Source organism: Rana temporaria, chromosome 9, assembly GCF_905171775.1.
Source record: "Rana temporaria chromosome 9, aRanTem1.1, whole genome shotgun sequence".
Lineage (NCBI taxonomy): Eukaryota > Metazoa > Chordata > Amphibia > Anura > Ranidae > Rana > Rana temporaria.
Window position 1 is genome coordinate 93836684 of NC_053497.1, and position 27844 is coordinate 93864527.

The following is a 27844-nucleotide window of genomic DNA, read 5'->3' on the forward strand; positions in this document are numbered from 1 at the left end:
ACACTTAACCCCTTCAGTCACCCCCGATCACCCCCCCAGCCTCCTGTCACAGTGTCACTGATTGCAGTGATCATTTATTTACTGATCACTGCATTTAGTATCAGTGTGACAGTTAAAAGTTGTAGGGCAGTTAGTCTTAGGCCCCTTTAGGTCCAGTGTAGCTCCCTACCCCCCCTAATAAAGGTTTAACCCCTTGATCACCGCCCTAGTTAACCCTTTCACCCCCTATTGCCAGCGTCACTAAGCGATCGTTTTTCTGATCGCTGTATTAGTGTCACTGGTGCCGCTACGTAGCTAGTTTTTTTGGAGGTTCGCCACCAGGATTTTATAGCGTTAGGTACCCCCATACATTTTCTAAATAAAGGTTTTAACCCCTGATTGCCCCTAGAGTTAACCCTTTCACCCCCTATTGCCAGCGTCACTAAGCAATCGTTTTTCTGATCGCTGTATTAGTGTCACTGGTGCCGCTACGTAGCTAGTTTTTTTTGGAGGTTCGCCGCCAGGTTTTTATAGCGTTAGGTACCCCCATACATTTTATAAATAAAGGGCCAAATCCTCAAAAATCCTGCCTAACTTATCTTTTCCCATTTAAGTTACACTGACTTAAAATTTCTACCTAAGTGCCCGATCCACAAAGCACTTACCTAGAAATTTCAGGCCGTGTAACTTAAATGTCTCCGGCGCAAGGCGGTCCTCTTCTGCAGGGGGTGATGACAATTTAAATGAGGTGCGCTCCCGCGCTGGCCGTACTGCGCATGCTCGTGACGTCATTTTCCCGATGGGCAGCGTGTGAAATTACGTTACGTCGGGCTTTGTGGATTGCGACGAGACAATAAAGTTGCGTCGGGTAAAATAAAAGTTACGCGCCGGGAAAAAAAATTCTAAATTTTTTAAAAAACGCGGCGATCGAAAAAAAGATCTGTTTTTACAAGGTGTTACTAGTTTACAGTTTGTAAAAGCAGAACTAAATTTACATATGCAAACGTAAACTTACGCAGAAAACACAAAGCTGAAAAGCTTTGTGGATCTCCGTAAGTCCTCATTTGCATACGCAAAGCGGCATTTCAATGAGAAATGCCCCCAGCGGCATGCGGTACTGCATCCTAAGATCTGACAGTGTAAGTGTCTTACAGATGTCAGATCTTCTGCCTATCTTTGGAAAACTGCTTCTGAGGATCAGTTCCAAAGATAGGCACAGGGATATGCAGGCTGAACAGCAGTTCCGCCTGCGTATCCCTTTTGAGGATTTGGCCCAAAGGTTTTAACCCCTGATTGCCCCTAGAGTTAACCCTTTCACCAGTGATCATTTAAGTGTTACTGGTGACGCTGGTTAGCCAGTTAGTTATTTAGGTTCGCCGCCAGGTTTTTATAAAGCATCAGGTACCTCCATATATTACCTAATAAAGGTTTTAACCCCCTGATTGCCCCCTAGTTAACCCTTTCACCAATGATCACCGTATAAGTGTTACGGTTGATGCTGGTTAGTTAGTTTGCTGTTTATAGCATCAGGGCACCCGCCGTATATAACCCAATAAAAGTTTAACCCCCTGATCGCCCGGCGGGTGATATCAATTAAATTTTAGCGTCAGTTAGGGTCTGCATCGCCCCAGGTTTACTGTATTCTATTTTGCAAAGTTGTATTGTTATTATGTTTTTTCATGCTTTCTTTTCAGGTATGTAATTTACTTTACTGTTTTCAGGTACGCCATTCAGCTGTTGCGCAGACTTATTTATCTTGACAGCAACAGCGTTTGCTCCAACGATATATAAAGCCGTGACTCCAGTGCTGTAGGAGCATGGTGGCATTAGGGGCGGAGGAGCGATTTTGCTCCTAATGCCGCGTACATACCGTTGAAATTCCAATGGAGGCTTGCCCGTGGAAAAGTCCCACCGTGTGTACGCGGCATAACTTTTTTTGCGGGAGGATGCCCCCATGCTTCGGCATATATAAATGGTGCATGTATGCCCATCATTAGAAATGGGTGGATGAAAGGTGATATTCTAATGATGGGCATACCCACCGATCAATCTTTTTTTCGTTCAGCCAACAGGCTGCATGAAAAAAAAGATTACAATACATGTCCAACAAGAACCATCAACGTACTGGTATGTTGCTGGAATTTGAATGGTTATACCAGAATGATGCCTGCGGGTTTAGTTATCATCTTGGTATCATTCTTTTCAGCCAGCGGTTGGCTTTCATGTAAGCAGTCCTAGCGGCTAATTAGCCTCTAGACTGCTTTTACATTCAGTGGGAGGGAATGTCCCTCCCAGAATATAAACAGCGCCATTGGGAAATTGGGAAGGCATTTTATCACACGGATCTTGGTGTGGTCAGATGCTTTGAGGGCAGAGGAAAGATCTAGGGCAGGGATATGCAATTAGCGGACCTCCAGCTGTTGCAGAACTACAAGTCCCATGAGGCATTGCAAGATTCTGACAGCCACAAGCAGGACATCCAAAGGCAGAGGCATGATGGGACTTGTAGTTTTACAACATCTGGAGGTCCGCTAATTGCATATGCCTGATCTAGGGTCTAATAGACCCCATTTTTTAAAAAAAAAAAGAGTACCTGTCACTAACTATTGCTATCATAAGGGATATTTACATTCCCTGAGATAATAATAAAAATGGTAAAAAATAAATAAAATGGAAGGAACAGTTTACAAATAAAATAAAAAAAGCTAAATAAATATATATATATAAAAAAGCATCCCTGCCCCCCCCCCCCCTGCTCTTGCGCAAAGGCGAACAAAATCGTCGGTCTGGAGTCATATGTAAACAGCAATTGTACGATGCATGTGAGGTATCACCACAAAGGGCAGATCGAGGGCAGTAATTTTAGCAGTGGACCTCCTCTGTAAATCTAATGTGGTAACCTGTAAAGGCTTTTAAAAATGTATGTAGTTTGTCGCCACTGCGCGTTTGTGCGCAATTTTAAAGTATGTCGTGTTTGGTATCCATGTACTCGGCCTAATATCATCTTTTTTATTTCATCAATAATTTGGGCAATATAGTGTGTTTTCGTGCTTTAAAATAAAAAAAGTGTATTTTTTCCCAAAAAAATTTGTTTGAAAAATCGCTGCGCAAATACTGTGTGGAAAAAAAAATGCAACACCCACCGTTTTATTCTGTAGGGCCTTTGCTTTAAAAAAATATATAATGTTTGGGGGTTCAACTTAAATTTCTTGCAAAAAAAACATATGTTTGTATGTAAACAAACAGTGTCAGAAAGGGCTTTGTCTTAATGGCTTCTAAATGTTGTGCATAAAATGCCAGGACAGTTCAAAATCCCCCCAAATGACCCCATTTTGGAAAGTAGACACCCCAAGCTATTTGCTGAGAGGCATGTCGAGTCCATGGAATATTTTATATTTTGACACAAGTTGCGGGAAAAATAAATATATATATTTTTTTGCGCAAAGTTGTCACTAAATGATATATTGCTCAAACATGCCATGGGCATATGTGGAATTACACCCCAAAATACATTCTGCTGCTTCTCCTGAGTACGGGGATACCACATGTGTGAGACTTTTTGGGAGCCTAGCCGCATACGGGACCCCAAAAACCAATCACCGCCTTCAGGCTTTCTAAGGGTGTAAATTTTTGATTTCACTCCTCTATACCTATCACAGTTTCGGAGGCCATGGAATGCCCAGATGGCACAAACCCCCCAAATGACCCCATTTTGGAAAGTAGACACCCCAACCTATTTGCTGAGAGGTGTGGTGAGTATTTTGCAGATCTCGCTTTTTGTCACAAAGTTTTGAAAATGTAAAAAAGAAAAAAAAAAAACATTTTTATTTTCTTTCTTTATTTTTAAAAACAAATGAGAGTTGTAAAATACTCACTATGCCTCTCAGAAAATAGCTTTGGGTGTCTACTTTCCAAAATTGGGTAATTTGGGGGGGTTTGTGCTATTTTGGCACTTTATGGCCTTCAAAACTGTGATAGGTAGTGAGGAGTGAAATCAAAAATGTGCACCCTTAGAAATGCTGAAGGCGGTGCTTGGTTTTGGGGCCCCGTACGCGGCTAGGCTCCCAAAAAGTCCCACACATGTGGTATCCTCGTACTCAGGAGAAGCAGCAGAATGTATTTTGGGGTGCAATTCCACATATAACCATGGCATGTGTGAGTAATATATAATTTAGTGACAACTTTTTGTAAAAAAAGATTGTCATTATTAAATCACTTGGGACTCAACATGCCACTCAGCATTTTCCTTGGGGTGTCTACTTTCCAAAATGGGGTAATTTGGGGTTTTGTACTGCCCTGTCATTTTAGCACCTCAAGAATTGAGATAGGCAGTCATAAATTAAAAGCTGTGTAAATTCCAGAAAATGTACCCTAGTTTGTAGACGCTATAACTTTTGCGAAAACCAATAAATATACACTTATTGCGATTTTTTTTACTAAAGACATGTGGCTGAATACATTTTGGCCTAAATGTTTGACTACAATTTAGTTTATTCAATTTTTCTTATAACAAAAAGTAGAAAATATAATTTTTTTTCAAAATATTCTTTCTTTTTCCGTTTATATCGCAAAAAAAAAAAATCGCAGAGGCAATCAAATACCATCAAAAGAAAGCTCTATTTGTGGGAAGAAAAGGACGCAAATTTTGTTTCGGTACAACATTGCATGACCACGCAATTACCAGTTAAAGCAGCGCAGTGCCAAATTGTAAAAACACCTTTGGTCCTTTAGCTGCATATTGGTCCGGGGCTTAAGTGGTTAATGACCCTTTGATACAATTTTTTTGTTGTATCAAATACCTTTGTGGTATTGCACTTTGAGGAACCCTTACCCGTTGTCTTTTACCATGATCTGGTTGAACAAAATGTACTGTCTAGAGTGAAGTATACTTTAACACACTGAAATGTTTTTATCTAAACTTCTGCATACCAATTACTGTCAAAACAATTAAGAGCTTGGATACATGCTGTAAATTATCCTGTACTATAATTATCAGTCACCTTCATTATATCATTTATTTTACCATTCATTTTAAATAACTATAATAGAAAAAAATTATTCCATTTAATACAGGCATGTTTATAATACAGGCAATTTAAGTTGATCTTTACATATCGTACATTCACATCAGTCCCTGCCCTAAGGTGCTTACAATCTATGGTCCCTGTCTCATGTGCATATATACACAAACACTTACTAGTGTAAATTTAGGCAGATGTCAGTTAACCTACAAGCATAGCTTTTGTGTGTGGGAAGTAATCTGAATACTCAGAAGAAACCCAAGCAAGCCCAGGTAGAACACGTAAACTCCCCACAGGTATCCTGGCTAGTGATGTTTAATAATTTAGGGTAGTAGTTTATTTTACTTTTATATTACTCACTGGCTTACATACAGCAGCACCAAACCCAGTACGGTTGATTTCCACTCAAAAAAAAAATCACTAATAGGTAGTTTTTTAAAGACACTTTTTAGATATCAGCAATAGACCATAATTGAGAGCTGGAAGTATGCGTGCATACGCCAGTCTGAGGAAGGAGCATGCATGCTCAACAAACACGTCACCATCCTCTGTCAGGAGTTGAGAGAATTGAGTTGCATCTTGATATAGCACAGTCATTTACCCCATAGGATCTTGATGCACTGGTACATATACTAGGGCCAATTTAGACAGGAGCCAATTAACTTACCTGCATGTCTTTAGAGTGTATGATGAACTGGAGGAAACCCACGCAGGCACAGGGAGAACATGCAAACTCCAGGCAGATGGTGTCTTGGTCAGGAAATGAACCAGTGACCCTTTTTGCTGCTAGGTAAAAGTGCTAACCACTACACCACTGTGCTGCCCAGGAGTAATGTCAAACCAGCTGATGATGACAAATGGATATTCTTCTGTTTATTCCACCCACATACAGCTGTAAATATGGGCCCTCTGATGCCTTGGTAGCAGAAACTGATGAGCATTATTACATTGTTTTTGCTGTAAGTGATTTAATCTTCAGCGCAATAAATGTGATTTTAACTTATTACTACACTGAGATGGCACTTGTTCTTGGTGTTTGTATATAAGTAGATTGTCACTGCTTCACAGTCCAATTTGTGCCCCCTCAGGAATTCGGGTGTAGGCTGCGAAAGACTCCATCATGCCCAGATTATGTTCATATGAAAGAATGAATATACTATATGGAGAATTCTATGGAGAAGCAGGATTGTCACAATGCCACAAGATAGCAAACACCCATCAATGCAAACACAGATTCCAACTTAAAGGGGTTGTGAAGGTAAAACATTTTTTCCCTAAATAGCTTCCTTTACCTTAGTGCAGTCTTCCTTCACTTACCTCATCCTTCGATTTTACTTTTAAATGTCTTTATTTCTTCTGAGAAATACTCACTTCCTGTTCTTCCTTTCTGTAACTTCACACAGTAATGCAAGGCTTTCTCCCTGGTGTGGAGAAAGCCTCTTGAGGGGGGAGGGGGCGAGCAAGAGGGTCAGGACGCTCTCTAATTTGCAGATAGAGAAAGGAGCTGTGTGTTAGTGGGCGTCCTGACACTCCTGTTCGGGACTTACAGAGAGCCATAAAAAAAAATTTGTATGGGACTTACAGAGAGCCATTAAAAAAAAACAAAAATTGGTACGGGACTTACAGAGAGCCATAAAAAAAGGGGTATAAAAATTTGTACGGGACTTACAGAGAGCCATAAAAAAAAATTGTACTGGACTTACAGAGAGCCATAAACGGTGACATCATCGGTATACAAATGTGTACGGGACTTACAGAGAGCCATAAAAAAAAAAAAAACACAGGGGCTAGTACAGTACCAGATAAACCTTGTCAATATAAACTGCACTATATGCATAAAATACCTTAACTTCAAAACTAATAATTATAAAGAAAGCAAAAATAACCTGGTTAGACCCCATCCAAAAATGCATTCTGGATAAAAATAGAAAAAAAAAGTCAACATATACCTGTAGCAATAATAAGACCAAAGGCCATGACCATTTCAATGCCACCTGGTATTTACTAACTTTTTTTTACTAAATTAACTCACATTTATTCAAGTAAATAAGCTAGAAAGAGAATATTTTTCCCCTTTAACCCCCTCTTTTCTCCCTTGTCCCCTGTTCCCTTCCCCCTATACATGCATAAGTAATATCATGCACACCGATCCCTATTTATTGTAATGCTTATATAGCCATTCAGTGGCGGATTGTGGGGTGTCAAAAAAATAAACAACTTAATTTGCCTCCACTCTAATGCCGCGTACACACGGTCATTTTTTGTGATAAAATAAAACAACGTTTTTTATCATGAAACAAAACAACGTTTTTCAAACTTCATTTTAAAAAACGACGTTGCCTACACACCATCGTTTTTTTAAATGCTCTAGCAAAGCGCGGTTACGTTCAGCACATACGACGGCACTCTGTTCCATTCAAGCTTGCGTCATAACTTGCTTCTGAGCATGCAAGGGTTTAAAAACGTTGTTTTAAAAGTCGTTTTACCCACACACTATCATTTTAAATGACATAAAAAACAACGTTTTGAAAAACGACATAAAAAATTAAAGCATGTTCAATTTTTTTTTTTGTCGTTTTTCAGAAGACATAAAATGACGTTTTCCCCACACACGGTCATTTTAAATGACGTTTTTAAAAATGTCGTTTTTTTTCATCACAAAAAACGACCGTGTGTACGCGGCATTAGTCTAGCTCAGGGATATGCAATTAGCGGACCTCCAGCTGTTGCAAAACTACAAGTCCCATCATGCCTATGCCTCTGGGTGTCATGCTTGTGGCTGTCAGAGTCTTGCTATGCCTCATGGGACGTGTAGTTCTGCAACAGCTGGAGGTCCGCTAATTGCATATCCCTGGTCTAGCGGGATATAGCATTGCAGATGTAGTCTTTTCAGTCTTTACCTCCTGAAATCTTGTGCGCAATTTTTGAACTTCCGGGAAAAATCTGGGAAAAACATAATTTTAACTCCTATCAAAAAAACTTCTCTCATTGACCTAACTCTTCAAAGAATGAAATCTCTATCTTGTTGATTATTAGGTAACCGCACTAGAAACTGTCGTGGGGGAGCACCTGGTGGCAAAGATCTAGTAGGTATTTGGTGTGCCTTTTCTACTGAGAAAGTCTAAAGCCCTCTACACACGGGCAATAATCTCGTCAGGAAAAAAACATTGTTTTCCCTGATGAGATTCTTGGTAAGAATCTCTTGCCGCCCAAGTGTACAGACTCTTGTTTCAATGAACCGCGGTTCTTTTGAAAGGAAAGAATGCGGTGACGTCATTGCGTACGACGAGCATGCGCTCCTCACATTCAATGCCGTCGCCGCCATCTTGCTGCACCCTACCTATGCCTAGGAAGCTAAAGTCATGCACGGTTTTCCACGGCGACAGGTAAGTATATACACTCTCGGATTTCTCGGCAAGAAAACTGCCGAGAATCTCAGGCCCCGTACACACGACAGAGGAACTCGACGTGCTTGGCACGTCGAGTTCCTCGTCTCGTTTTGGGATGAAGCCGCCGAAGAGCTCGGCGGGCCGCCTTCTCCTATAGAACAACGCGGCCAACGAGAAAATAGAGAACATGTTCTCTATTTTCTCGTCGAGTTCCTCGGCGGCTCCATCGAGCCAAAACTGTACAGACGACAGAGATTCTCGGCAGAATCCGGGTTTTGACCGAGTTTCTCGGCGAATTCTGCCGAGAATCTCTGTCGTGTGTACGAGGCCTCACAAGGAGAAAAGTAGAGAACATGTTCTCTATTTTTCTTGTCGAGATTCTGGGCAGATTTCCAGACAAGAAACCTGAAAGCCTCGTACACACGCTCGGTTTACTCAGAAAAGAAAGCTCTGCCAGCAATTTTCTTGCTGGTTCTTGCAGAGAAAAACAAGCGTGTGTATGGGGCTTAAGTCATAGTTTAGTTGCAATAGCCAAAAAAAAAGAGTGTTCTTCCTTTCTTTTTCCCTCTTTCCCTTTGTTCTCTATCTTAGAATAAATGTTCAATATTATTTTGTTTTCACTGAGCATGTTATTTAATGAAATTGTTAGAGATACAGATACAAATTCAATTTTTGGCATCCCCTGCAACATAAATGTGCTCTCTGGTGAGATACTCTCAAAGGAAAATCACATCTAAAGGTATGCAGACCTTGCCAAATTCCTCATTAGAGTTGTCACAAGAACAATATGTAAGGGTCCATCCTCCAATTGACTACTGTTTAACCACTTAAGGACCGCCGCACAGACTTAAACTTTATACTGGGCAAATGGGCGTATATATACGTCCCCTTTAATTTACCAGCCTAGTGGTCGCACGCATGCCTCAGGCGGCGTTTGCGACCCTGTCACACTTTTTTTCACACTTAACCTCTTCAGCGTCCCTACAGGTTAACCCCTTCACTGCCAGTGTAATTTGTACAGTAATTTGTGCATTTTTATAGCACTGATCACTGTAAAAATGACAATGGTCCTAAAATGGTGTCAAAAGTGTCCAATGTGCCTGCCATAATGGCGCAGTCATGATAAAAATCACTGATCGCTGCCATTACTAGTAAAAAAAAAATATTAATAAAAATGCCATAAAACTATCCCCTATTTTGTAGACGCTATAACTTTTGCGCAAACCAAGCAAACCAATCAAACGCTTATTGCGATTTTTTTTTACCAAAAAAATTTGGAGAATAATATGTATCTGCCTAAACTGAGGAAATATTTTTTTTATATATATATATATATATATATATATATTTTTTTTGGGGGAATATTTATTATGGCAAAAAGTCAAAAATATTGATTTTTTTTTCAAAATTGTTGCTCTATTTTTATTTGTAGAGCAAAAAAAAATGCATGAAAACACGCAGGAGGTGATCAAATACCATCCCAAGAAAGCTCTAGTTGTGGAAAAAAGGATGTCAATTTTGTTTGGGAGCCACATCGCAATTGTCAGTTAAAGCAACGCAGTGCCGAATTGCAAAAAGCAGCCAAATGGTCTGGGACTGAAGTGGTTAAGATGGAGATTTTAGTCACTTTTCAGAGATTTACTCACATGCCTTGTTCCATTTTCAGATCTGGACATCTCCTCAGTGGAACACATGCAATAACAAATAATGCAACATATGTTTTAATCTCTTCCCTATGTCTTCTACTAAAATAAAGTTTGGCTTTACATACACTGACAAACGATGTACCTCTTTCACAGACCAGTTCCACACTACTCTAATTTGGTTAACCACATTTACTTTTGTACAAAGCTTACAAAGCTATACCTATTATCTCCTGGCAATCATGCATTGAGTATTCAAGAATTAATGAGAGTTGTTGTAAGTCATATTTCCTAAAACACCAGATCTACTATTTTAACCTTGGGACATTTTACACAATTCTCTAAATGTTACCTAGGTATAGTCTGACTATACATTATACACAGAATAATAGCATGGATCTTGCCACTGTATTAATACAGGGAAACATATAATGCTGCGTATACACGATCGGTTAAACCAATGAGAATGGTCTGATGGACCGTTTTCATCGGTCAAAACCAATCGTGTGTGGGCGCCAACGGTTATTTAACCATCAGTTATATGCAGACTTTGGACACCAAAGGCACATTCCACCATGATAAACAACAAAATCAATAACATCAGGAGTCCTTCTAATTTGGGTCACAGTGTGCTCCCCAAATCCCAGAAATCAGAAGCAGCAGCAGATGTCATACATGACCCCAAGCTGTGGTACTACAACAACCTCAGTTTTCTGGCAAATCATCTTGAAGCCAGGGAATCACTTTCTGTTCTTCCTTGCAGCCTTCCTTCCACGGCTCCCTGCAATGTTCCTTCCACGGCTCCCTCCGCGGCCCCTTGCTGGTGGTGAGAATGTGGCAGCAGGAGAAGGAGACTGGGCCGGATCACTGAATTCTGTGGTCTCAGTCAGCAGGCCCCTTCTTCCCCTCTGTATCACAGATCCTATCAGATCCTGGGCCAGGCCCCTTTGTCGCTGCTCCATTTCTTGCAGCTCGTTTGCAATGTATGAGCTGTAGCCCTCAACAGGGTTAAGGGGGCCCTCATGATTTCAGCTGCCTCCCTAATAACGCGCAGAGACTCCTCCTCCAGCTGGAACATGCGTTTTTTTTTGTTGGGCGCATCTGGAGGGGAGGCACCTGTGATACAGTGCTGCCACTGGGCCTGGGCACCTGCTGGCTATAATACTATTATTTCCCTGTGGGGAAATACATTAGGGGGGGCTTCAGTCTCATTTGTTGGTTCAGTAGCTTATTTCCATCAGCGCAGGTTGCCATATTTTTTCCTTAGGTATTTTTCATGTGTTTGTTGCAATTATCTTTATTATATCTTTGCATGTTTTTCTCCATGTGCTTGTTTGGCCTGGTTGTACTTTTGAACATGGCAAGTTTCAGGTTAAAACTGGGCAAAGTGTAGTATTTTCCGTTCGTAGTAAACATCGTTCCACTAAAAATCCGATGTTTTCCGCAGATCCAGGAAAAGCACACAAGGTCATGCCTATTTGGTGTAAACCAAAGTTTATAAACATTGTTGTCAAGATGATGTGTTTGTTCGACCTTATAGAATGTGAAATGCAAACCAGATTCATTCACACAGTGTAAAGGAGAGAATAATAAGTGTGTCCCCCATAAATCACCTTTTTATTAGGGTCTCACACAAAGGATACTTTTGGGGTGCCTCCATGTGTCACTTTGACAAAAAGCGTCATTATTCCAGCTTGGGGAAACTCAGAAAAACAAAAGTGATGTTTTTAGGAATGATCCCAAACAGACAATTGTACCCCACTTCCAAGCAATGTTTTCTATTTCTGCCCTCCAATATCTGTGTGCTGAGTATAACCATTTGATTAGGGGAAAGAAGTTGACATCATTTGGAGGAGGCAAGGAAGCTAAGACATGAAAAACACCACCAACCTCAGCATGTGAAGGAGGTGGATGTGGAAGAAGGAGAGTTGGAAGAAGGAGGTGTAGAAGAAGGAGGTGTGGAACAAGGAGGTGTGGAAGAAATAGAGGTGGAAGAAGGGGAGGTGGAAGAAGGGGAGGTGGAGATTATCAGCACAACAGCTCAATGTCTGTCACCACAACTTCACAGAGAAGAAGAGATGAAGGTAGTGCTAGTGCCAAAATCGTGATACAAGAAATAATGGAATGCAGTAGTGAAATGGATATTATGAGGAATAGGATGAATGTCATTGAACAAAAATATAAAAACATCATTGACATGATGGGCCGTATAGTAGATTGACCCCCCCCCCTAAACATTTTTCTATGTTGTGTTATGTGCCAAAATTTGCACTGGATAATCCACAAGCCCAAATTTGAAGATGCACACAGTGTGTCAACATGTGCTATCTGCCATCACAGGATATCTATTGTCTGTGCTTTGTAGGTGCAACCCCTTACTCGCTACTCAAGTAGGTGAGAGGAAGGGTTTGCACCCCCAAAACACATCCATTGATCCCCCATGATGGCAGATAGCACATGTTCACATGTGGCATGGGTCAGGATACAAATCCCCATTTTGCCACTCAAAATGTGTGCATCTTAAAATTTTGGCTTGTTTCGGGGTGACATCACCCCAACACATGTGTTTCTGATAAGGTTGAACTTTGTAAGTTCCATTGTTTGTAGATATTTGTTTTGTTTGTAAAAAGCCTGGTTTTAGGCCACCAAAAAAGTTGTGCACAGAATAAAAATGCAAAAAAAAAATTCAGGTAAAAATTTTCAAAAGCGCACAAGTTGTGCACAGAATAAAACCCCAAGCCAAAAAAACATTTGTGTGGCTTCTTCTTTTGATGCTCAAAACCAGTTTGTACATTTAAAAAGTGAGTGTGCACGAACACTCCGTCGTCGGACATCCGGCCGTTCTTCCCCACGTCCACATACAAAAAATCGTACTGTGCCGACACCACCGCCATCAACACAATACTATTAAAACCTTTATAGTTGTAATAGTACAACCCCAAACGAGGTGGCGGCACTATGCAGACGTGTTTCCCATCTATTGCCCCTCCGCAGTTCGGGAAGTCCCACCGCTGGGCAAATTGGGAAGCCACAGTCTGCCATTCCTGTGGTGTGGAAGGAAACTGTAGAGTCAAACAAAAAAAATTAGTACTTTGGCACATAAACATTGCAATCACATTACAAAAAGACATCCTTGCCCAACATCAGTATAACATTTATTATTTGAGTGAGTATTTCATGCCAAAAATAAAAAAGGCACACTTATCAGACTCCTCACCCCTCTGATGGGCCATTAAACATTTCTAGCTGAGATTAGGCCCAGAAAACAAAAACCTCTAGCACTCTGCCTAAATTGAATGTGCAAAAAATACATTGGGACACATTTTAAGGGGGGGGGGTTCTAGCTGAGTTTAGGCCCAGAAAAAAAAACCTCTAGCACTCTGCCTAAATTGAATGAGCAAAAATACATTGGCACACATTTTAAGGGGGGGGAAGGGGTTCTAGCTGAGTTTAGGGACAGAAAATAAAACCTCTAGCACTCTGCCTAAATTGAATGAGCAAAAATACATTGGGACACATTTTAAGGGGGGGGGGCAGAACTACAATGGAGCAGACAAAACTCTGGTTGTAAACAGACTAGGCTAGGTGTGTTTGGGCCTAGGATAGCATGCTGGACAGGTTAGTGAAGGGAAAGATGCATGTAGGCCACATAAGGACCATTCAAAGCTTACAACATGCATGGGGACAAAGGGGACATTCACAGCATATTACAATCAGGGTAATTGGTGAATAATGCAAGAAATACAAGACATTAGCATACATTAAAGACATAGATTGTGATGTGAAAGGAGAAAACTTACCTTAAGATAGTCCTCCTGCATCACTTAGATGATGGCAGAACACATCTCCGGTATTATGATCCCCAGCGCCTGGGGGAGATGCCTGTCGAGAACTTGAGGTCCTGCAGGCTCCTCCCAGTCGCCAGGTACCTCAACGTGGCAATAAGCCTCTGCTCGGCCATGATGGCTTGGTGCATCACAGTGTCCATCCTCATTACAAAGTTATAATCTAGAACTTTATAAAAGATAGTTCAAAAGCAAACTTAGGGCACACTGTCAATTTAGAGGAGGGATTCTAACATTTGTTTGTTAATCCTTTCATATGTAGCACAGTACACCAAATGCTTTTACAGACTTTAACCTTTTAGAGCATACTGTGTATTGCATTTATTCTAAATTAAAAGGTAAATGCATTTAAAAAAAAACACTGAACCAGAGTTTACTTGGATAACAGAGTCTCAAAGGGAGAACAAAGTGTGCGTTTATCAAAGTTCAAGTTTATTGTGTAGTGTTTTTCTGTTATAATTTTTTTTATATATATAATCAATACCATTCTGTAATATTGTATACTTTGCAGCAACATTCAACAATAAATGAAGACACTGCAAAGGGAACATTTAATTGTTAAACTACAGGCAGGTGTCTAAAAAAAACTCTCAATTCATGTGCTTATGTAAATATATATATAAAAAAAAAATAAGGGTTTACTCCACTTTTGTGGGGAAAAATTACCAAATAAAAACAAAAACAATATAGCTTATGCAATTGCGATTTAAGTCATATTGTAATTGAATGCCATTAAAAATCACCTTTCCTTTTCAATCTGCAGCGCTGTAAGTTTCTGTAAAATGCAATGCAATATAGCTACCTGGAGGTGTTTTATACACAGACAGTGTACAGAACGTCCCACAGAAATTTTATTTGCTACTTGTGTGATTGGCTTACTGTTTTTCCCAAAGGCTGCACATAGATACACATCACATTTTTGGCATTCCCTGCAACAAAAATGTCATTTTTGGTGAAACATTCCCAAAAGTATGTCTAAAGGAATTCAGACCATGCCAATTTCCCCATTAGAGACCTGCAGGTGCAGAAGCTGATTAATAATCACTGATAATTATAAACTGATAATTATAAAACCACTGCAGTACTCGTGCAAATTCTCTGATACCAAAACTGATACCGGAAGTGACCTCAGCTTGGGGTTGGATAGAGTTGCGTCCCTCCACATGGCGGTAAGTGCTGTTGCATGTCTCTTGCTTTAATGTCCCTCACGTCTCTTGCTGTACTTATGGTATTATCACACAGGATGGCATATATAGCTTTAACTGCTTTTGACTGTTAGGCAATGTTTTTTGCACTAGACCTACTACATGTCATTAGGATTGTCCACTATTAAGGGCAGTGTTAATTTTGGTAGCAAATTTCGATTCAGTCTTTTGGCTAAATTGCCATTTTAGTTTTAGTCCCAATTTAGTCATCTGCAATTGTTTTAGTTGAGGATATGTAAATTCAAATTGCGTTGAGCAACCATTAACAATTCAACATTTTCAGTAGTAGGATCTGAACCATACATTTTTTTCTGAGACTCTACTGATACTTGTAAAGAAGACCAAGTATTGGCCATTTGCTCCTTCCGAAGTGCCTCTATAGCAGAAATATATTGACCTTGAACAACTGCCTTAAAGGCATCCCATACCACCCCTGGAGAGAATGGTCCCACATTATTTTCCCAGTATTCAATTATCTGAGATCGCATCTTATCTGCTATAACTGGATGATAAATCCAATATGATCCGAATCTCCATAAAGTCACATTTCTAGAAGCAGGAAATTGAATTTTCACCTTTAAAGGACTATGGTCCGACAGACCACTAGGCAAATATGCAGCTTCTATAATGTCAGCCAACATCATTGAATTGGCAAAGTCTATCCGCAAAGACGTTTTATAAGAAGTGGAAAAGCAAGAATATACCTGTTTATCTGGATTCTTCCACCTCCATACTTCTACAAGCCCAGCATCTCTGAAGTTCCACAGAATATTGTTTTGGCCGCATAGGTCTATCTAACTCTGGAGACAAAATAGCATTTGTCTAACTCTGGAGACAAAATCAATTGCAGATGACTAAAACAATTGCAGATGACTAAATTGGGACTAAAACTAAAAATGTGGAACAATCCTCTCCAATATTTTATGTAATACCATAATGGAAAAAGGAGGGGGAATATATACTGCTACCACAACATATCGCTGTTGCCAGAGCGTAAATGCTACCACAACATATTTGCCCTGTGGGTCTGTATGTATGTCCTCCACTATACAGGGAAAATATTTATTTATTAACACTGATACACCTCTAGCATATGAAGAATACGTGGCATGACATGCCTTCTGAACTCAGGGTTGTTTTCAATGTCATTAATTTGCTACCTGTTAAATGAGTTTCCTGTAATAAAATCATATGAGAATTGTAATTTTTCAGGTATTGAAACATCAGAGCCCTTTTAAATTTCAAATTTAACCCTCGAACATTTTATGATAGAATGGTAAAACAATTATCACCTGAACTCATATTGATAATTAAATATTGTAAAGACATGTGCACTACCAAACAATTTGTTTGTTTTTTTGGTTTATGTTATTTTTTTAATTTTTTTTATTTGGGGAAATTCGGGAAAATCGAGAAAAAATCGTTTTTGTTTCATTCGTTTTTTTTTTTTTGGAAATTCGGGAAAATCTAAAAAAAAATTTTTCGTTTTTTTTGCTTTTTTCGCAAATTCGTAAATTCGGGAAATTCAGAATTCGGAAATTCGAAAATTCGGAATTCCGAATTTCCGAAAAAGCAAAAAACAAATAAAACAGAAAAACAAAATTTCCGAAAAAAAATGAATGAAACGAAAATGAAAAAAACAAATTTTCGGAAATTCAAAAAATTTGGAAAATTTCGGAAATTTCAAAAATGAAAAATTCGAAAATGAAACATTTTTAATTCGAAAATAAATTTTTTTCGAAAATTCGTAAATGAAAAATTTCGAAAATTCGGAATTTCGAAAATTAGAAAATTCGGAATTTCGAAAATTCGAAATTTCAAAAATGTATAAATTCGAAATTTCGAAAATTCGTAAATTCGAAAAATTTGAAAATTTGAAAATTTCTAAATAAAAAAATCTGCAAATTCGAAATTTCGAAAATTCGAAAATTGAAAAATTCGAAATGTGAAAAATTCGAAATTTGAAAAATTCGAAATTTGAAAAATTCGAAAATTAAAAAAAATAATGAAAAATTCGAAATTTCGAAAATTGAAAAATTTGAAAATGAAAAATTAGAAATTTTGAAAATTCGGATTTCCGAAATTCGAAAATATGAAAATTCTGCAGACCACCAAGCTCTGAAGAAAGGGGTACGCCCCCGAAACGCATCAGCCCTAACATCGATTGTAGATTCAAGTGATTATCGTGTTCTGCTGATGTTGCTGGATTTCTGCTGTACTGTCTTTTAAGGCCTGGTTTTAAACTCCACATTGTGAGTATAATGATTGATTTTAACATTTTAATAAAATTCATTTTAGCAGTATCACACTAGGTCGGTGCGCCCTCCATTCTTTTCTCTTTTCATTTAAAGGAATATTTCACTTTTATTGTTTCACTTTAAGCATTATTAAAATCACTGCTCCAGAAAAAAATGCAGTTTTTAAAACTTTTTTTTGCATTGATACAAGTCCCTTGGGGCAGGACCCAGGTCCCCAAACACTTTTTATGACAATAACTTGCATATTAACCTTTAAAATTAGCACTTTTGATTTCTCCTATAGACTTTTAAAGGATGCTCAGCGGCCTTTCTAATTTGCCGCAAACACCCCAAATTGTTCACTATTCGGCGAACACCTGATGTTCGAGTCGAACTTACGTTCGACTCGAACATCAGGCTCATCCTTATTATAGCAGTGTTCATGTAGACCAGGGGTCTCCAAACTACGGCCCGCGGGCCACATCCGGCCCGCCAGGCCATTTCTTCCGGCCCGCAGCGTGACTCCTTAGTCCACCTGTTAGTTGTGGAATCTGCGCTGCATATTCGCCCCAGGTAATATGCAGCGCAGGTCCCGCAATCCCTCCCGGCATCTCACTGTGTGTGTTGGCTGCTGGGACCACGGCATCCCAGCAGCCAATAAGGTGTTTAGGGCAGACCGGTTGCCGCCTCCCTGCTCCCGCCTCCCGCCTCGCTGTTAACCAGTAACGAGTGTGCAATACCAGCGGGGCGGGAGTCGGGAGATGCAGCAGGTCTGCACAGCCAGTGGCGGAGAGTGGAGACGCGCTGGACACATGCAAGGAGGGGGGCTGATACACTTGAGTGGGGGTGGGTTGAATGGCGCTGATGGGGCACAAACATCTGGGGGCTGATGACTCTGATGGGGACACACGTGGAGGGGGTCTTCAGACCGATTTGGACACAAATTTTGGGGGGCTGATGACTCTGCTGGGGACACACGTGGAGGGGGGGTTGTAGACTGATGGGGACACACATTTTGGGGCGCTTATGACTCTGATGGGGACATACATGTGGGGGGGGGGGCTGATGACTGATGGGGACATAAATGTGGGGGGGCTGATGACTGATGGGACATAAATATATATATATGGGGGGGGGGGGTGATGACTCTGATGGGGACACAAATATCTGTGGGGTCTGATGGGGACACAAATGTGGGGGGCTGATGATTTTGATGGGGACACAAATATCTGTGGGGTTTGATGGGGACACAAATGTGGGGGTGCTGGTGGCTCTTATGGGGACACAAACATGTGAGGAGGGGGGCTGATGGCTCTAATGGTGACACAAATATGCAGGCGGGGGTGGGCTGTGATGGGGACACAAATGTGCAGGGAGACTCGGATAAATGATGGGGGGGGCTCTAATGGGGACACCAATTTGTGGGGATAGCCTAATGAGTGATGGGGACACAGAAGAATGGGGACACAGATGAATGGGGAGACTGATGGGGACACAGATGAATGCGGAGACTGATGGGGACACAGATGAATGGGGAGACTGATGGGGACACAGATGAATGGGGAGACTGATGGGGACACAGATGAATGGGGACACAGATGATGGGGACACAGATGAATGCGGAGACTGATGGGGACACAGATGAATGGGGAGACTGATGGGGACACAGATGAATGGGGAGACTGATGGGGACACAGATGAATGCGGAGACTGATGGGGACACAGATGAATGGGGACACAGATGATGGGGACACAGATGAATGGGGACACAGATGAATGGGAAGACTGATGGGGACACAGATGGATGGGGACACAGATGAATGGGGACACAGATGAATGGGGACACAGATGGATGGGGACACAGATGGATGGGGACACAGATAAATGGGGACACAGATGATGGGGTCACAGATGAATGGGGACACAGATGAATGGGGACACAGATGATGGGGACACAGATGAATGGGGACGCAGGTGGATGGGGAAACTGATGGGGACACAGATGAATGGGGACACAGATGGATGGGGACACAGATGGATGGGGAGACTGATGGGGACACAGATGAATGGGGAGACTGATGGGGACACAGATGGATGGGGAGACAGATGGATGGGGAGACTGATGGGGACACAGATGAATGGGGACACAAATGAATGGGAAGACTGATGGGGACACAGATGAATGGGGACACAGATGAATGGGAAGACTGATGGGGACACAGATGAATGGGGACACAGATGAATAGGAAGACTGATGGGGACACAGATGATGGTGACACAGATGGATGGGGAGACTGATAGGGACACAGATGAATGGGGAGACTGATAGGGACACAGATGAATGGGGAGACTGATGGGGACACAGATGATGGTGACACAGATGGATGGGGAGACTGATGGGGACACAGATGATGGGGACACAGGTGGATTGGGACACAGGTGGATGGGGACACTGATGGGGACACAGATGAATGGGGACACTGATGGGGACACAGATGAATGGGGAGACTGATGGGGACACAGATGATGGTGACACAGATGGATGGGGAGACTGATGGGGACACAGATGATGGTGACACAGATGATGGGGACACAGGTGGATGGGGACACAGATGGATGGGGACACAGATGGGGACACAGATGATGGTGACACAGATGGATGGGGAGACTGATGGGGACACAGATGATGGGGACACAGATGATGGGGACACAGGTGGATGAGGACACAGGTGGATGGGGACACAGATGGATGGGGACACTGATGGGGACACAGATGAATGGGGACACAGATGGATGGGGACACAGATGAATGGGGAGACTGATGGGGACACAGGTGGATGGGGACACAGATGGATGGGGACACAGATGGATGGGGAGACTGATGGATGGGGAGACTGATGGATGGGGAGACTGATGGATGGGGAGACTGATGGGGACACAGATGATGGGGACACAGATAAATGGGGACACAGATGAATGGGAAGACTGATGGGGACACAGATGATGGTGACACGGATGTAAAGCCTCATGCACGCTGGAAGTTTAGCCCCGCTGCATGATGCTCCAGTGTTTAGGTGCCAGCAAAGAATATAGGAGCACCATCCAATCCTGCTGTCAGCAGTAAGTCAAATTCTATTCTATTCTTCTTCTGTGGATTTATTTATAAATTATGTTTCCGGCCCGCGAATATGTGTAAAATATAGAATGTGGCCCTCGAAGTAAAAAGTTTGGAGACCCCTGATGTAGACTAAAACATTGTGTGATATAATATTTCCTACCTAGAGAAAATATATTTTACAGTGAAAAATATTGTTCGTGAGAAAAAAAGAAAAAGGGGAAAATGTTGTTATTAGCAAAAATCTTAAGGAATCAACATGATTAATTAAAAAAAAAATAGAAATTCTGGACAAAGCTGTTGGCTACTTTAGCCTTAGTGAGTGTCAAGCCATTCCAATGCTGCTTCCGGATTAATAAAAAAATGTGTACGATCTCCATCTATTGCCCCGTACACACCATCACTTTATGTGATGAACAAAAACGACATTTTCTGTGAAGTAAAAAATGACGTTTTTGAAACTTCAATTTTCAAAGACGAAGTTGCCTACACACCATCGTTTTTCCCACAATGTTCTAGCAAAGCGAGGTTACGTTCTCACCACTTTTTCCATTGAAGCTTGCTTCATAAGTAGCTTCTGGGCATGCGCGGGTGAAAAAACGTCGTTTTAAACAACGTTTTTTACTACACACGGTCAATTTCTGTGAAGTAAAAGTTGACATTTTGAAAAACGACACATAAAATTGAAGCATGCTTCAATTTTTTTTGGTCGTTTTTTAGAAGACATAAAACAACGTTTTCCCCCACACACGGTCAATTAAAGTGACGTTTTTAAAAACGTCATTTTTTTTCATCACATAAAGTGATGGTGTGTACGCGCCATATGACTCGTAAATTGCTTGGATATAGCAAACTGAATTTAATTTCTTTGTCACGCAATCTTTTCCGCACATCTGTAAAAGTCCTACGTTGTTGCTGTATTTCAGGCTGATAATCTGGGAAGAAAAGAAGCTTAACATTTTCATATTGTAAATGCGACTTCGCTCATTCTGCTGTTAATATGCGATCTCGATCACAATAATTTAACAGGCAGAGAAGAAAAGACTGTGGAGGAGCTGCTGTTTTAGGGGCTGTTAAAGGGATTCTGTGTGCTTGTTCCACCGAAGAAGTAGATGGTATATCTATTAGTTCTAACACAGTTTATCAATAGCTGTTCTGCAAATTTGATGGGATTAATACCCTCCAGTCACTCTGGCAATCCTATTATCCACATATTATTTCTCCTGTATCTATTGCTTTCTCCTGCAATGCACAAACCTGTGTCTTTTAGGCCGGGTACACACGGACAAACATGTATGGTGAAAGCGGTCCGTCGGACCGTTTTCACCATACATGTCTGCCAGAGGGCTTCTGTACGATGGTTGTACACACCATCGTACAGAAGTCCGCGCGTAAACAATACGCGGGGCGTGTCCGCGGTGTCGCCGCGTCGATGACGCGGTGTCGCCGCGACAATGACGCGGCGACGTGGGCGGCCCGCCTTTAAAATGCTTCCACGCATGCGTCGAAGTCATTCGACGCATGCGAGGGACGGCGGGCGCCTGGACATGTACGGTAGGTCTGTACTGACGACCGTACATGTCCGAGCGGGCTGAATTCCAGCGGGCTGTTTTAAAACAAGTCCAGGAATATTTGTCTGCTGGGAAAAGGCCCGGCGGGCAAATGTTTGCTGGAATTCGGCCCGCTCGCACCTACACACGACCAAACATGTCTGCTGAAACTGGCCTGCGGGCCAGTTTCAGCAGACATGTTTGGTCGTGAGTATGGGGCCTAAGACTTGCAAGTCTTTTTCTCTGATCCTACTGCTTCCTCTACTGTTGAAACACAATCTTCCACTTCAGTAATTCTAGAGCTGACTTTATCAAATTCACATTTTATTTAATTAATCTCTGTATTATGGACTCCGGTTCAGTTTGCGGCAGAACATGCAAACTGACATAAAGTTTGTGTGAACACACAAACATCCACGAAATATCCACGGTTTTCTTGTCAGAATTTCCAATCGTGTGTACGTGGCATTAGGCTCCATGCACACTGGGCTTAAAAAAAAGTATGTTCTCTTTGGAGTAAAAAGCTTTCATACAGAACGTTTTTTTTGTACAAAGTTTAGACAAGTTTTTTCACTGCCAGTGAGCTCCAATCAGAAATGTGAATGAGAAGGGTTTTTTTTCTGCCTCTTAGGTAATGGATTTTGGGGGGGACCCCACGCCATTTTTTTACATTTTGGCACAGGGTTCCCTTTAATATCCATACCACACCTGAGGGGCCTGGAGAACCCACGCCATTTTTTTTTCAATGATTTTTATCTATATTGCCAGGATCTGACAATACATTACAGCTGCAAGCAGTTTTAAATGACATTTTATCCTTTAGAAATATCATTTTGCTGTGGTACTGTTATGAACATGGGAAAGATGCACTACTATACAGGCAGACTAAGGAGACCCCCAGGCACAATATTAAAAGGAATGTTTCATTTTTATTGTTTCACTTTAAGCATTATTAAAACCACTGGTCCTGAAAAAACATTGTGTTTTTTCTTACTTTTTTTGCATTGATATATGTCCCCTGGGGCAGTACCCGGGTCCCCATACACTTGTTATGACAATAAATTGCATATAAGCCTTTAAAATTAGCACTTTTGATGTTTCATGTTTGTGTCACATAAACAAGGAATACCTAGTAGATTATTTCTTCTTTCACTCTAGATTAGTGAGTGAGGATTGCGAGATCTTGATCCTATAATTGCTGTACTGAATTACTAGGAGACCTGAAGGATATCTTCACTAAATAGGTGATATCTACCTGGTTGACAAAACCGTAATGCCATGAAGCAAATATTCAATAATTTGTGTATCTCTAGCCATAGAGCCTAGAACAGGAGATGACATCTGCAAAGAAAGCGAATAGAATCGGAAGATTAACTAATGGGATAGTTATTACTGACAACAGAAGAAGATTGACATTATTTCATAACAAATATATATTTTCATTCAAAAAAACCTTGGTAAATAGGTTCAACCTTTGAAATATTGTACCTTGCAATTGATCTGAAAAATTTATTTTTACAATGAAATACGTCTAACCTTAAATTTATGTACAAAGGGCCAGATTCACGTAGACCGGGCGCAGCGTAACATAACTGGTTTACGTTACACAGCCGCAATTTTTCCAAGTTAGTGCCCGATCCACAAAGCACTTACCTGGAAATTTGCGACGGTGTATCGTAAACACGTCCGGCGCAAGGCGGGCCCAATCGAATGGGTCGAGTCCCATTTAAATTAGGCGCGCTCCCGCGCCGGACGTACTGCGCATGCTCCCGTCGCAAATTTCCCGACGTGCTTTGCGCGAAATTACGACGCGCCAACGTTTTGTGAATCGCGACGGGTAAAAAAGACTTGCGCCGGGAAAAATAAAAAAATAAAAAAAAATTCAAAAGCGACGCAGGAAAGACGGGTATACTTTTACATGGTGGAGTAATTTTCCACTTTGTAAAAGGTGCCCTATCTTTGCGACGGCAAACTAACAGTCGCGGCGACGTAACGACGGGAAAAAGCTTTGTGGATCGCCGTAACTCCTAATTTGCATACCCTACGCTGGTTTACGACGCGAACTCCCCCCAGCGGCGGCCGCGGTACTTCATCCTAAGATCCGACAGTGTAAAACTATTACACCTGTCGGATCTTAGGGATATCTATGCGTAACTGATTCTATGAATCAGTCGCATAGATAGAAACAGGGATACGACGGCGTATCAGGAGAAACGCCGTCGTATCCCTTTTGTGAATCTGGCCCAAAGTTACTAAGTTGTATTTTAATTGGCCAAAAGTATGAAACAAGTATTGGCGTCATAACGTCTAGTTTATTAACAGCATAGACATAGCTCAAAGATAATGCTTTGCCCTTACTTTTTTAAGTCTCTAGAATAAACATAAACAATTCCATACTGGTTGTCTATGAATTCTATTTAACTAACATTACTAAATCAATATTGTTTATGACATTCACTTTATTGCTACAATTTTTTATTCTTTTTTTTTCCATTTCCCTACCTTTCATTTGCATATTGGAAAGAATTATTTGATTTTTAAGCTGCTCTGTGAACACCTCATTTATAAAATATTAATTAAAAAAGAGACACAAGTGCAAGTACCCTAGAATTCCCTGAAAACCCATAAACTGCTTATTAGAATAACAAACACGCAAGTTGTCTTGGAAATATTAATTGCAATGATTTTAATTACGTGTTTCCAAGCCAACAGACAGCATGACTGGATAATGGTTAGATCTGTTTTATCACAACACACTTTAAAGTGCTTCTTTCAAATATAATGGCTGGTTGATTTGCTGCTACACTTAAAGAGGGGAAAACATAATTACCAAAATCTAATATAAATTTGCTATAAAAATGTACCACAAAAAAGTATGAGTGCACCCAAGGGAAAACTAAATGTCCTAAAGGATGACAAGAAACGTATCTATTCCATAATTTATATGATTTTCCCACTAAGTCTTTCTATCATAATTTTTAACTTTTAGGGGTAGTGAGGTTTTTTACATGGAAACGAGTTCTCAAACATGTCACTAATGAACATATACAGATATAAGGTGTTCATATAAAATAATAAAAAAGTCAAAAGCATGATTTAAAACAGCCCTTACTAAATATTTGTCAATTTATTTGCTTCAGGGAAATGCTTTGGGAACACTAGGCAAGTGGGAAAGCTAGGCAAAGGTATACACATTACTTATTTTTTACTCTGGGACAGAAGCATCAAGGTAATGTAAAAATGGTAATGATAAAGGGTGACAGTTTCCAGCGAAATCTCTTACTTTCAGCTTGTTTGTTTTACCACATTCCTATTCCTGGTTATGTTAATGTTGTTTTTCAGAAACAAGACCAATGTTTTACATTAAAAAAAAGGATAGGCTTGTTGTTAGCAATTGTGGCTTTTTTGACAAGTGTGGCGTATATCATATGCACAGCCAATGGGGGTTATTTACTAAAGGCAAATCCACTAGAAGTGCAAACTACAGGTGCAAAGAGTGGGCGGCAGATATGGAGAATGGCCACAGTGTAGGAGAGCTCCATCTTCCACAGACATACCGGAGCATATAACACAGCACCTGAGTCTCGGATTGCAGCGATTTCTTCGGGCGTTAGCTGAGGAGAATGGCCACAGTGTAGGAGAGCTTCATCTTCCACGGACATACCGGAGCATATAACACAGCACCTGAGCATCGGATTGCAGCAATTTCTTCCCCTACTAGGTCGGGCACACCTTGGGGACATGTCCAGAAAGCAGAAAGACGTTTGGAGGATAAGCAAGATGTGATATTTTTACAAGCACCCCCGCAATGCACAAGCCCAAGATGGTGCCAGTAAGCACAGTGACATAGCACACTGCTATAAAGATCATCCAAAAATGGCACATAAGGGGCAGAATAACAAATCTCAATCGTCCTCCTCATCATCTAGCCCTGTAAAGGCAAAACTGCAGCACATACAAGAAAAGCAGTGGCGGCTGGTGAAGTTTAAAGGGTCACTAAAGGAATTTTTTTTTTAGCTAAATAGCTTCCTTTACCTTGCTGCAGTCCTGGTTTCATGTCCTCATTGTTCGTTCTTGCTTTCATGTTGCTGTAAATCCTCTCTGTTCTGGACACTTCCTGGTTGCCTGTTTCCTGATGACCACAGTGCTGGGAGATTTCTCACGGTGGTCACTAATCAAGGAGGTGTGAGTAAAACGAAACTGGATTGGTGCTGAGGAGTTTTAGACAAAGTATCACTGCTCTCTATTGGCTGACTGCCCTCTAGTGGCTCTCTGTACATCAGAGAACCAGCAAACAACAGCAAAAACGAAACTACACTGCAGGCACATTATATGATTGTTTTTTTATCTATTTTTAATCATTTTTAAAAGGAATCAGTTAACTATTATGTCTCTATGCCCTGTAAACATTCATTTCAGCAAAAAATTTTTTTTCCTTTAGTGACCCTTTAAGGATGGGGGGGGCAGACCCCGCCCTTCCTTTTTTACCCCTCCCACTTGTCGAAAATGGGCGTGGTTTCAGCTAAATAGTGGGCGTAGCTCTAAAGTGATGTGGTTAGCATCTGCAGCCTGTGTCCCATCAAATGCAGCCTGTGTCCCATCAAATGCAGCCTGTGTCCCATCAATTTGTACACAAAAAACAAAAAAAACACTGTGCTGAGTGTAAGAATACCAAATAGCAGCACACTACAATGTCAGGATATTTAAATGGAAATACATATACACTTATTACTTCTAGTGTTATAGCATCAAAGATGCCAAATACACAAAAGCAAATGTGAATTTATCAAAATGCTTTAAAACAATGTGCCAATAAATGCTTGTATATGTCCTGAGTTTTCTTCAATTATTGTGCTGTGAGAATATACAGGTCAGCTTTGGTGCACCACAGCAAACTTCAACTTGTGTGCACAACCTCAGTGATCCACTGACTCTTGTTGGAATGGAAGATCTGATTTCAAGGAGATCAACAAGTGCCTGGCTGTTACACAGCTATGGTGTTTCCTAATCCAAGTGCACCTAGCAAATGTCAGGAGAAAGGACCTCAGCACAACGCAAACAATATCTGGTAGACCATTCAGGCTACCCAGCATTAGACAGACAAAAACACCAATCGCCCCCACTCTCCCCCTGCAGCAGAAGCTCTACTCCATGCAAGCTTGCAAGCTCTGCAGCAAACACCAAAGGTTACAGTACACACAGAGCACAGTGTGAACAGGGAGGAGGTTAAACTATATCAGAGAATGTCTTCCTTACTCTTTCACCTTGCTGACAAGACAGACCGAACACTCCCGACCACATGCAGGGGTGAAAGGGGGGAGAGATTATCAGGAAAGCAAAGGCAGAGACACTGCAGCTGTCTTTGCTGCTCCAGAGTCGGAGTATAGCACCAACCTTACACAGCCCGGGAAAACAAACTCCTGAGTCCTCTCCAGTCTCCAGACACACACTGCCACCAACAACTATTTATAAAGTCTCCCAGCTCTTCTAAACACAGAGCGAGTATTGTATAGAGCAGAGGAAAGGAGAAGTGTCCCAAGTTTCCCTGTAAAATGCACTTACCTGAAGCTTCCATGTCCTCCCTCAATGTCTTCTTCCGCCTTGGTGACACTTCAGCCAATCAGGTTCCTGATAACCAGAATCCGGGAATCTGATTGGCCGAAACGGCCATCAGTCTTATCCAAGGAACACAGGGGGCCTGCGTTCCGAGAATAGACATCCGAGAGCCGGAGGGCTGTACTTGGAAAGCCGATGGCTCTGATAGGCAGTTCCGCTCAGCCAACCAGCTGCCGTTATTCAGGTAACCGGCGACCTATGTCCGGTTATCTGAATAGACCAGGCAGCCTGGCAACCAACAATA